General features: G+C 46.3%; 1 pseudogene; it reads left to right on the forward strand.

The window, feature by feature from the left end:
• Positions 1-10932: 10932 nt before the first annotated feature.
• On the forward strand, positions 10933-11001 carry LOC115893349 (annotated as a pseudogene).
• The last annotated feature ends 1114 nt before the right edge of the window (positions 11002-12115 follow it).

The following is a 12115-nucleotide window of genomic DNA, read 5'->3' on the forward strand; positions in this document are numbered from 1 at the left end:
GCACAAATTTTCAAAATTTTTATGAGATCCAATTTGTCTGTTTTTATTATTATTGCCTATGTCTTAGTGTTATATCCAAGAAATTGTTGCTAAATCCAATTTCATTACACTTTTGCCGTGTGTTTTCTCCTAAGAGTTTCATAGTTATAGCTCTTATATTTAGCTCTTTGATCTATTTCGAGTTAACTTTTGTATATGGGGTTAGATAAGGGTCCAATTTCATTCTTTTGCATGTGGATATCCAGTTTTCCCAGCACCATTTGTTGAAAAGATTGTCCACTACCTATTAAACGGTTTTGGCACACTTGTAGAAACTAATTTGACCATTTATGCAAGGATTTATTCCTGACCTCTCTATTCTGCTTCATTGATCTATGCCTATCTTTATCCAGTACTACAGTTCTGGTTACTGTAGCTTTTAGTAAATTTTGAAATCAAGAAGTGTGAGTCCAATGTTCTGCTTCTTTTTCAAGATAGTTTTAGCTATTTGGTTTTTCTTGAGATTCCATATGAAGTTCAGGATATATTTTGCTATTTCTGCAAAAAGTTTGTTGGGATTTTTATGGGGATTGCACTGAATTTGTAGATCACTTTGGGTAGTATTGACATCTTAACAATATTAAGTCTTCCAATCCACAAACATGGGATGTCTTTCTATTTATTTTTGTCTGATTTATTCCAGCAATATTTTGTAGTTTTCGTTGTACAAGTCTTTCACATCCTTGGATAAGTTAATTCCTAACTATTTTATACTTCTGATAATATTGTATATAGGATCTTTTCTTAATTTCCTTTTCAGATTGTTCATTGTGAGTGTGCAGAAATGCAAATGATTTTTGCTTATTGATTTTGTATCCTGCTACTTCGCTGAATTCACTTGTTAGTTCTCACAGTGTTTTGTGGAACTTTAGGGCTTTCTAGATATATGATCAGATCATCTGTGAACACAGATCACTGTACTTCTTTCTTTCTGATTTGGAATGCCTTTTATTTCTTAGTCTTGCCTAATTGTTTAGCTAGCACTTCCAGTAATACGTTGAAAAAAGTGGCAAAAGTGGGCATTCTTGCCTTGTTCCTTATCTTGGGAGAAGTTTTCAGCTTTTTACTACTGAGCATGGTGTTGCCTCAGTTTTCATACATGGTTTTTATTATGTTGAGATGGTTTCTTTCTATTCCTAGAGTGTTGCTTCTTTTTTTAATAAGTGTTCATTTCTGTCAAATGCTGCTTCAGCATCAACTGAGATGACCATGTCATTTTTTCCCTTTGTTGCATTAATGTCATGTTTTATATTGATCAGTTTTCACAGGTTGAACCATCCTTACATTCCGGATATGAATCACATTTGGTCATAGTGTATAATCCTTTTAATATGCTGCCGAATTCAGTTTTCTAGTATTTTGCTAAGATTTTTACATCAATGTTCATAGCTTTGTCTGGCTTTGGTACCTGGGCAATGTTGGCCTCACAAAATGAGTTAGAAAGTATTCCTTCCTCTTCAATTTGTTGGGAAAGTTTGAGAATAATAGACATTAGTTTATTAAATGCTGGGTAGAGTTAGCAGTGAAGCCATCAGATCCACAACTTTTATCAGGAGATTTTTGATTGCTGATTCAACCTTCTTACTAGTTACAGGTCTTTTCAGATTTTTTATTTCTTTGTAACTCAGCCTTGGTAGGTTTTATGTTTCTAGAAATTTGTTCATTTCATCTAGATTATCCAATTTGTTGGCATACAGTTGTTCATAGTACTCTCTTATAATCCTTTTTATTTCTGTAAAATGGGTAGTAATGTTCCCACTTTCATTTCTGATTTCAGTAATTTGAGTCATCTCTCCTTTTTTCTTGCTCAATCTTATAAGCTTACTTTTAAAGCATCATTTTGCTTAAAAATAGTTCCATCAGTGGGCAAGTGAGGGAGTTGGTGAATAACTCCTCTCTTCATGTCCCACTGTCCCCTGCACACCATATATGGATACAAAAAAAAAAAAAAAAAAAAAAAAAAAAAAAAAAAAAAAACCCAGGCTCAGAAAAGAAACAACTCCTGAAAGCCAGTTTTCCTTAGAGATGCATTTGGGATGTTCCACACCAGGCCCCAAGTCCAGGCCATTCTCAGCCCCATCCTTTTCTTCCTAACTCTTTAAAAAGTTGTCCAAGTTCTCAACCAGTTTCCCCTGGGTAGGGGAGAAGTAAGCACTTCCAGTTGAGCACAGACTGGACAGCTGACTGGAGAAGCCAGTACTTGCCTCCTCCCCCTGCCTTCTCTGCACGGGGGCTGCCCTACCCACTCCTGCCTTGGCACTGCTAGGGCTCTGATCTTCTGGCTGGGTCAGCCTCTTGCTGCCATTTTCCCCTCTCCCTTCCAAGCATCAGTCTTCTGTGCCCCAGACTGTAGCACTGCTCAGGGACTGACTAATCCAATGAAGTTATCCAGGCTAAGACCCTAATGAGCCATAACAGCTTAATGCACTCTGCCTTCCATAAAACACTTGAATCTTAATTCAGTCTTGAGTGCATTAAACCAAAGAAGAAAATAATCGAGTTTCATGTGCTGTGGCAGGTCAGTGGAAGGAGAAGTTTTAGGAGGTGGGAAAGACCTTCTTAGTCATGGCGCTGGCATTGGGAGATAGGTGACACACTGCAAGTGTAACCGAGCAGCTCGGTTTACTGCAAGTGTAAGCCTCAAACCATGTTTTAAAACTTTTCCCTTTTCCCTTTCCTCCTCCCCTCCCCTAGTCTCAAGATATAACTTCGAGACAAAGTACATATACCTTATCTTTCATCTTGAAATACAGCCTGGGAATGTGCTGTGAACCACCACTCCCTTTCTTTTCCCATTCTATGTTCCTCTATCTTAGGTGCATTTATTTACCTAGATGCTTGTTAAATGCACACCATACTCACTTATCTGGTGATATATTCCTGTAGAAGCTTCAGCGGCCAGATCCTGATATGGACCAGACACCCCCAGCCACGATGGCGCCAGCCCCTTCACCAGATAAAACAATAATTCAAGACCACAGAAGTGGATCATGCCAGCTGGCACCTCCTAGCCCCCACGCCCCCTGCCTCTGCCTCTCATTCCAAACCCTCTCTTTAAAAACCACTGCATTCCCTCCACAAACTGAAGAGCGAACATTTTTGGAAAGAATTTCACTCACTGCTCCCCTTGCTAGCATGAATAATAAAACTCACTCTCTTTTTATCACACCTCACTCTTGTTACATTGACTCCTTTTTACAAGCGGCAAGCAGCCAGACCCTTTTGCCAGTTACAGAAGTACTGGAAAAGCTAACCAATGTCAGCAGCTAGCAAGGTCAGGGTTGGGGAGTGGCAGGGAAGAGGGATGGTGGACTCAAACCTCCCTAAGTGGGAGCAGCCTAGGACATAAAAGACTTGCAAAATGGCCTCATCTACCTTTTTACCCTCCTCCAAGGATTTCAAAAGGGATTTCATCAACACGCATTTTGCCGGGCACGCTGACCCCATCTGGAAGTCATCAAAATCAGTTTTGACTTTTGGCGTGACCAACCTTCCCAGGTTCCCAGGCCTTCTTTACTTCGACACTGAAAGTCTCATTTCCAGGGAGACCCCTCAGTCCCAGGCAAACTGGGACGACTGGTGACCCTGGATCTCAGAGCTATCTTTGGGTTGCTGTTCAACCCATCCCTGCCTTTCCAGAGGTCCGCCTGTCTCCCAACTCCACCCTCATGCTCGTGGATGGGCCATAGTGGCTCTCCAGTGCTGGCTTTTGTTCAGCCAGTTGGACCAAATATACCAAACATACAGTCCAGTATAACCTGAGCCACTCAGACTCTGATTCTCAGAAACTGACACTGGAATTCAGAGATGGCAACAACAATGACAAGAAGGTGAAGAATAAGAATAAGATTTGTGAACATCATCAGAGTACTTACCACTGCCGGATTCTCTTTAAAATTACTGTCGTAATTTAATCATCACAAACCCCTGTGAGGGAAGTGCTATTGTTCTCACTGCTTGGTCAGAGAAGTTGTTAATAGGTAACATGTGCAAAGCTGTACAGCTAGTAAGTGCTAGACTGGGGGGTCAAAATTCAAGCAGCATGTTTCCCGAGTTCTTCTCACTGCTAAACATTGGCCTACCCAGCTTGACTGCTCTATTCTAGTTCTGCTAAACATGTCCTAGGAAGTGAGTTGTATCTGGGCTGGGCAGCCATGTGTCCCCATGTGTGTGGAGGAGCAGAGAAGGCCAGTGTGTGCTTGTGGGAGACAGAGAGACAGATAGAGAGAGAAAGAGAGATTGAGAGAGATGCATACCGAGAGACAAAGAGAGAGACTGAAAGACAGAGACTGAGAGACAGAGACAGACTGAGAGACAGAGAGACTGAGATACAGAGAGACTGAGAGACAGAGAGACTGAGAGAGATGGATAAGAGAGAAAGAGACAGGGAGAAACTAAGAGACAGAAACAGACAGAGACACAAAGAGACAGAGAAACAGAGTGGCAGAGAGACAGTAGCAGAGAGGTGGAGAAGCAAAGAGAGTGAAGGAGTTAGGAACATGCCATCACAAATTAGCCAGGCGTGGTGGTGTGTGCCTGTGGTCCCAGCTACTCGGAAGGCTGAGGCAAAAAGATCGCTGGAGCCAGGAGGTTGAGGTTGCAGCGAGCCGTGGTCGTACCACTGCACTCCAACCTGGACAACAGAGAAAGACCCCCTCCAAAAAAAGAACATGCCACCCCAAAATATGTTGCTACAGCATATTGACTGTTTTGAGTTAAAGGTGATATCACGGTGGCTCATGCCTGTAATTCCAGCACTTTGGGAGGCCAACGTGGGTGAATCACAAGGTCAGCAGTTCAAGGCTAGCCTGACCAAAATGGTGAAATTCCATCTCTACTAAAAACACAAAAATTAGCCAGGTGTAGTGGCACACGCCTGCAGTCCCAGCTACTCTGGAGGCTGAGGCAGGAGAATTGCTTGAACCTGGGAGACAAAAGTTGCAGTGAGCCGAGATTGCGTCACTGTACTCTAGCCTGGGCGACAAGAGCAAAACTCTGCCAAAAAAAAAAAAAAAAAAAAAAAAAAAAAGTGATACCAGGACAGCCGTAATGAAATAACAGGGAAAGTTCTTTTTCTTATTGTTTTCTTTAGTCCCATTATCTGTAGGCACAGCTACTTAAAGAAACCAAACGGCCAGGATAGTGCCAGAGCTTCTTCATCCCGGACCAGATATTAAAGGAAGATAAGAACTCCTGAAAATCACACAAACAGGAACAGGTGACCCCTAGTTGCCTTCACATCATTGCCATATCATTATGGTAAAGTTTTATGATAACATTTTCTTCTCTAAAACAATATCTCCACCATTGTGTGTACATGAGTTGTATGAAGATGCACATTTGAGAATTGCACCTGCATGTCTGGAGTACCTCCCTGCACATGCTGCCATTCCTCTGCTACCTCACACCCAGTCCTTAAAAACCCCACACTTTCTAGAAGGTGCACTGAGCACAGGTGCACACCTTCTCCATGCCCTGGCCAGAGAATGAAGCCTGATTGCCTTTTCTGATTGGAAAGTCTCTCTGTGTGATGGATACAACGTAGCAAAAGAACTCAGTTTACTGGTGCCAATGACACTTGAAAAACAGCAGATGCAAGAACATCACTCTGGCCTCCCTTCTGCTTCTTAAAAGCATAAAATTCCTGTGTGAAAATGTCACTACATCATTCTTATCTTCAGGGATAAGAAATTGAGGCTGAGGGAAATCTGCAGAAACAAACCTTGCTAGACTAACCCTCATCCTCCCAGCCAGTTCTCCACCAATGATCTCCCCATTCCCCAAGCCTTTGCCTGGTCACATTTTCATAACTTACCACTCTCTGTCTAATTCCAACATAAGCGCTCACCTCTAACTGCGTCTTTGCATCTTCATTTTCTTATGAGGGCTTCTACGCCACATAAAATTCATATTGAATAAATTTGTATGTCTTTCTCCTGTGGATCTGTCTTACACCAATTTAATTCTCAGGACCAGCTGAAAAACCCTAAAAGGGTAGAGGTTAAAGTTTGCCTACCCTACAAGAAAGATGGAGACAGAGAGAGAAACAGAGAGATGCAGACAGAGACAAAGGAAGAGACAGAGACAGAGAAAAGAAACAGAGAGGCAGAGGAAGGAGGAGTAACAGCTGGGAGGACCTCTTGTCACCTGACCATGTCCAGCCTTGGTTCCAGGCAGGCCGAAGCTTGACCACACCTCTTGGTCATCACCTCTCCCAACATCTCCTGCCAACAACACACACACACACACATACACTCCACACACACACACACACACACACACACACACACACACACACACACATATATACTGAGATCCATGGCAGCCTCATGGCCCCCTTGCTGTTCCCTCTGGGTCTCTGCCCTGCTGCTTTCTCTGTCTGGGAGCTCCTCCTCCAGATAACTTTCCAACCAGCCCCACCCTGATTACCGCTTTGGATCTTGCACCCTCTTTTTCTTGGCAGTACTTAATCACTTTCTAGCATTTCATAATAGACAGACTCATTATGGTTACCACTAACTGTCTACCTCCCCTGCTAGAATTCAGGCTTCACGGGGAAGGCATCTGCGCTTACTTTGCTCACTGACTTAACCCTGACACCTAGAACAGTCTCAGATGCACAGTAGGCACACAGAAAATATTGGATGGATAGATGGATGGGTGGGTGAATGGATGGATGAAGGGATGGATGGATGGATGGATGGATGGATGGATGGATGGATGGATGGACAGATAGATGGATGACTTGATGAGTGGATGGGTGGGTGGATGGATGGATGGATGAGTAAGTGAGTGGACAGATGGATAAGTGAGTGGATGGATGGATGGAGAGGTGAATGGATGGATGGAAGGATGGATCGATGGATGGATGGATGGATAGATGGACAGATGAATGGATGGATAGGTGAGTAGATGGATGTATAGGAGAGTAGATGGATGAATAAGTGAGTAGATGGATGGATGGATTGATGGTTAGATAAGTGAGTGGATGGATAGATGAGTGGATGGATGAATAGGTGAGTGGATGGATGGATAGGAGAGAGGATGGATGGATAGGTGAGTATATGGATGGATGGATGGATGGATGGATGGATGGATGGATGGATGGATGAATGGATGGATGGATGGATGGATGGAATGGATGGAATCGCTTCTCTTCTTCTGGACATTGCGAGGCATAGACACCAATATTGACACATGCTTCCAGCCTGAAGGTGGCTCCCAGCATGGATAGAAGAAAACAGAGCGAAGAGGCTCACACAGAATGGACATGGGAACTGGGAAACTGAGGCTAACACCCAGGCAAATCAATCCCCTGCTCCTGAAAAGCTGCTCAAGTTGGGATTTTGGCCACTGGCAGCTGAAACACCTTCTGTGACTAGGGGCTTAGGCAGTCCCTTAAGAAGTCTTCAAGAAATCACTCTACAGAAGTACGAAATTAAAGTGGTAGGTTGGGCTCACCGTGGAGCCCCCACAGGCTGGTGACTTCCCCTGCTGGCCACAGTTCAGGCTCCTTCATGGGATTTATTGACTATCATCTGATGTCAACAGCAGCCTTGGTTAGCATCCTTCTCAGTTAACAATGAATGCAGGGAGCTGAAAGTAACTTCCCCCTTTGCAGTTCAGGAAGCATCAGCCTTTAGAAGAGTCCACCTGGCCTGTGCAATGTCACAGCTCCCTTACGTAGGAGGGCTTACGAAGGTGGGCAGGTATGTGAGGGTGAAAACACATCCCAGCCCACCACACCCTTCACAAGAGCCCTGGCTGAGGCTCCTGTCCTTTCACTCCATCTCTGCAGGTGGTACTCCCTGACGAATGCCTCTAAACCCTGCAGCTGCCACACTGCCTCCATGACTGCTCCAGCTCTGTCTCACTACCAAATTCAGTTCTGCAGGTCCCCAACCATCTGTGCTTTAAAGCTCAGCTACTCCACCAACCTGCAGGCCATCCACACTGGTCAGCTACATGCCGGTCTGACTCCCAGGTCTATCTTCCTCTGACCAGGGCTGTGCCCCTCCCAATATGTCCATCCCCTACTTTCTTGCTACCCAAATGCCAACCATTTTTCTCCTTTCTAGGCTCTCCTCATGCTCTGCTTCCTCCAGGAAGCCTTCTCTGATCACCAGCTCAGCCTGAATTATCTTTTCTCTCAGCACTTGCAGTGTTTGGGTCTCTCTGCCCATGTTTATGTCATTGGGTGTGATAGAGTAAACCCTCCATGTATGCTCCCCAGACTGCTGACTGGTCTCAAGCTTGTGCTTGCAGAGGTTTGCCTGCAAGGAATAGTGCTGTGATTAGAACATCAGCTTCATAACTGTGTGATCTTGGGTAACATCTTACTCAACATCTCTGAGTCTCAACTTAGTCATCAAGAAAAACGGAAATAACATGAACTTCTGGGGATGCTATGGAGATTAAATGAGAAAACATGTCAAATACCTAGCAGGGTTTCTAGAATCTCACAGGCAATCACCATGGTAAGGGGCTTCTTCCCTTTGTCACAAAAACCTACCATGTCCGAATATGTCCAAGCATGTCCACTAGCCTGCGCTGACTCCTTAGACAAATCCTCAGATATTCTAGTGTCCACAAAACTGCCTCCCTTTACAGAAAGTCTAACTTTCAGAAATGTCAGTGGGGACATGAATGCTGCTGCCACCACCACGGCCCTCCATAAGAGACACTCTTCCCTGCCGAGGCTGAATTCGGCTTCAGAATCTCACCTAACACATTCCTCAAAGTAGCCACTACTGACTAATAAGAGTTGGCAAAAGAGAACAGAAGTGTTTGTCCTCTGTGAGTTAACACTTTCATCTGAAAAGCAGTTACTGCAGGCCTGGTGTGGGCCAATCCGTGTGCCAGACCATGAACTATGGTGGAGACAAGAGGAAGGAGAGGGAAGACCTGTGATCCTGTCCACAGGTGCTCAGGTGTAGAAACAACCCAGGATGAGGAAGCTCCAAGTGCTGAGCGGGCACTCCAGGTCTGGGCCAGGTGGAGGAGGCTCTGAGACCTAAGGAATGAGCAGGAGCAGCTGTGAGTCTGTGCACCTTCTCCAAGTCCTTGATGCCTCCTGGGGCCCACCCCAAACAGTGGTGGATGGGACCTGGTAGAAGGCGCCTTGCCTTTCAGGGAACAATCCTTGGAAGTGTCCCTGTTACCCACAGTGGTGACCTCAAAGTCCTACCTTATATTGTTCTTGCCTCCTTTCCTGTTACCCACTGCCCCATTTCCTCTCTCCCACTTCCTTTGGGATCACCTCCCAAATAAAACCCCTCCACCCAAGTGGACATAGCAGCACTGTGCTCCATGGCATGGCCGGAATGGTCTGGGACTCTCCTGTGCCTCCACGTGTGGGGGTCTGGGGGGAGGCATAAGAGTGAGTGGTCTGTGGGGTGGCCTCCGGAGACAAGGGGATCCTGGGTGAGCGGAGGTAACCATGGGCTCCTCTGCGTCAACAAAGGGGTTCTGAAGACCCTCCAGGGCAGAGTGTTGGGTAGGGCCACAGACATGACAGGGGCTGCCTGAGCCCCCTTCAGCACAGAGCGGGACTGGACAAGAGGGCCCCGTGGGAGCAGCCTTAGGGAACAGGCCTAGGTGGGAGGCAGAGGGAGCGGTACAAGGAGAGAAGGCCCCAGTGGAAACCACAGCAGCTGCTTGGTCCTGAGAACTCTGACCGCCCCCCCCCCCCGCCCCCCCCCCCCGCCCCCCGCAGAGGGCTCCAGAGGGAAAGGCCTGGGAGAAGAGACCCTAGAGACAGATGGAATTCGCTGCCGGCCTCAGCCCTGCGGACGTGCCCGCGCAGGGTTTAGTTGCTGAGGGAGAGCGTGCGGGTGCGGGTGCGGGTGCGGGTGCGGGTGCGGGTGCGGGTGCGGGTGCGGGTGCGGGTGCGGGTGCGAGAGGACAGCTCTGGTCTCTGCCCCCAGAGGGGGCTACAGGTGTGTGTCCCCAGGCCCACGCTCCCCAACGGTAGGCTCCTTCTGGGCCGTGGCTCTCCAGATGCCCGGAGCCACAGGGGGCTTGGCAGGTGCTTCGGAAGGGGCCACAACCGGAGCGCCTGGAGACCACCACTGTCCACGTGCGCAAAGGGACGCCCCAGTATCTTCACGCGTGGGCTGCAGCCTCTCCTCCCACGCGGCCCTAAACGAGTCTTGGGGACACCACGTGGGCGTCCAGCAGTGCTCCCTGCCTGGAAGAGGGGCCGTGCCCACCCTCCTCTCTGGCCCTCATCCTCAGGGTCAGCCTTCTCCCCTCCGCGGCCCCATGGGAATTCCATCTGGGCAGCCTCTACCCCTGCACCTTGTAGCCTGCAATAGATGGGTCTTTCTTGGGCCCAACCCTTTTGTGGAAGCACATCGTGCCCTTGCGGGATGGCAGTTCCCACGGAGGCTCAGCTCTACAGCGCCCTTGTGGCAGATTTAATCCACCAAAAAACCCATGATAAACAAAATATCAAAATCCTAAGTAAAGACAGAATTGATATTACAGATTTTTCCTTTTCCCTCAGGTTGCAGTATCACTGGCACTGATCCTGTCCTTATTTAAATTTTTGATATTTTGCTCACCATGGAAATTTCATATTAACTATTTTTTTCATATTGCGTTAAAATATTGACTACTGAGTATTTTTGGTGCCTTTAAAATGTTTGTCCCCAGAAGAGTGCCTCACTCAACTCACTCTATCCAGCCTGGTCACAGAGCCACAGTAGTGAATGGTTCACCCTCAGACGGAGGGGGAGTCCCACCAAGCTGTTTCCTGCTGTCCCACTGCAAGAGGCATGACAAACCGCCCTGCACCTGAGGTTATTAAGACAGAAGATGAGACCAGGGAGAGAGACAAAGACAGAAAAAGAAACGGAGGAAAACTGAAGGACAAAGGCAGAAAGAAGTGGAGAATATTAAGAACTCTTTTAGAACTTGTCTAGCAGGTTTTCTGGTTTCTACTGGAAGTTTCTTACCCCATCTCACCCCCTTTGAAGGCTTCCCTTCAAAGAACTAATATTTCTAATCTGCCAGACACAGTGGCAGTGACCAAACTGGAGGTCACTCTCTCTGCACAATAAAACCAGATACCCACTCCAAGCTTTCTGCCGTGGTAGAAAGGAGAGTGTTTCCTGCGGAGCGCTAAGCAAAGAGAACCAGGCAGCTAACTGCTCAAGATCCGGCCTCCTGGATGGCTCGCAGGCCAGGGTTTTTAAAGGCAGGGGTAAGTTTCAGGAAAACAGAAGCTACAGACAAAATCCTAAATCAGTACACAGAGGTTACACATTGGTGTCAGCTTAAAACAATGGGACATCTTGAATGGGGGCTCACACGTCATGGGTGGATTCAAAGATCTGATTTGCAATTAGTTAAGTAAGAGAAGCTTTGTTTAAAAATGAGGGGTTCAGCAGCAATACCCAAAGGATTATAAATCATTCTACTATAAAGACACGTGCTACTATAAAGACAAGGGGAACATCACACACCAGGGCCTATTAGGGGGTTGGGGGGCAAAGGGTGGGAGAGCATTAGGACAAATACCTAATGCATGTGGGGCTTAAAACCTAGATGACAGATTGATGGGTGCAGCAAACCACCATGGCACATACATACCTATGGAACAAACCTGCACATTCTGCACATGTATCCCAGAACTTAAAGTAAATTTAAAAAAATTAAAAACTAGGGAGTCAGTAGAAAAATGTTAACTTGCTAGGGAGAGTGACTTTCTCGAAGACCCTCACGAAGAAACTTAGAACAAAGGACAGTCATTGAACTGTAGTTTATTTCTCCCTCATCTGCAGTCTCTATGCCAGCTGATCCATTCCGTGGGGGTCCTCAGGGGGGTCCAAGGTTCTGAAAGGCAACTCAGGGACATATGTTAAGACATTATCTTTAGTTCCTATGGGGAAAACAAACATCTCTGGAGCTTTAAGTCCCTTGGCTATTATTTTGAAGCTACTATTGTTGTTTAACAAGTTACTCAATTACCTCTGGGTCTACCTAGATGCCTGTAATTTCTCTTAAAGGAACTTCAGGATTTTGCTTATTTCCATGCTTGTGGGTTGGTAGGCCCCTAAAAGGGAGAGGGAGA

The sequence above is a fragment of the Rhinopithecus roxellana genome, chromosome 14 (assembly GCF_007565055.1).
Source record: "Rhinopithecus roxellana isolate Shanxi Qingling chromosome 14, ASM756505v1, whole genome shotgun sequence".
Classification (NCBI taxonomy): domain Eukaryota; kingdom Metazoa; phylum Chordata; class Mammalia; order Primates; family Cercopithecidae; genus Rhinopithecus; species Rhinopithecus roxellana.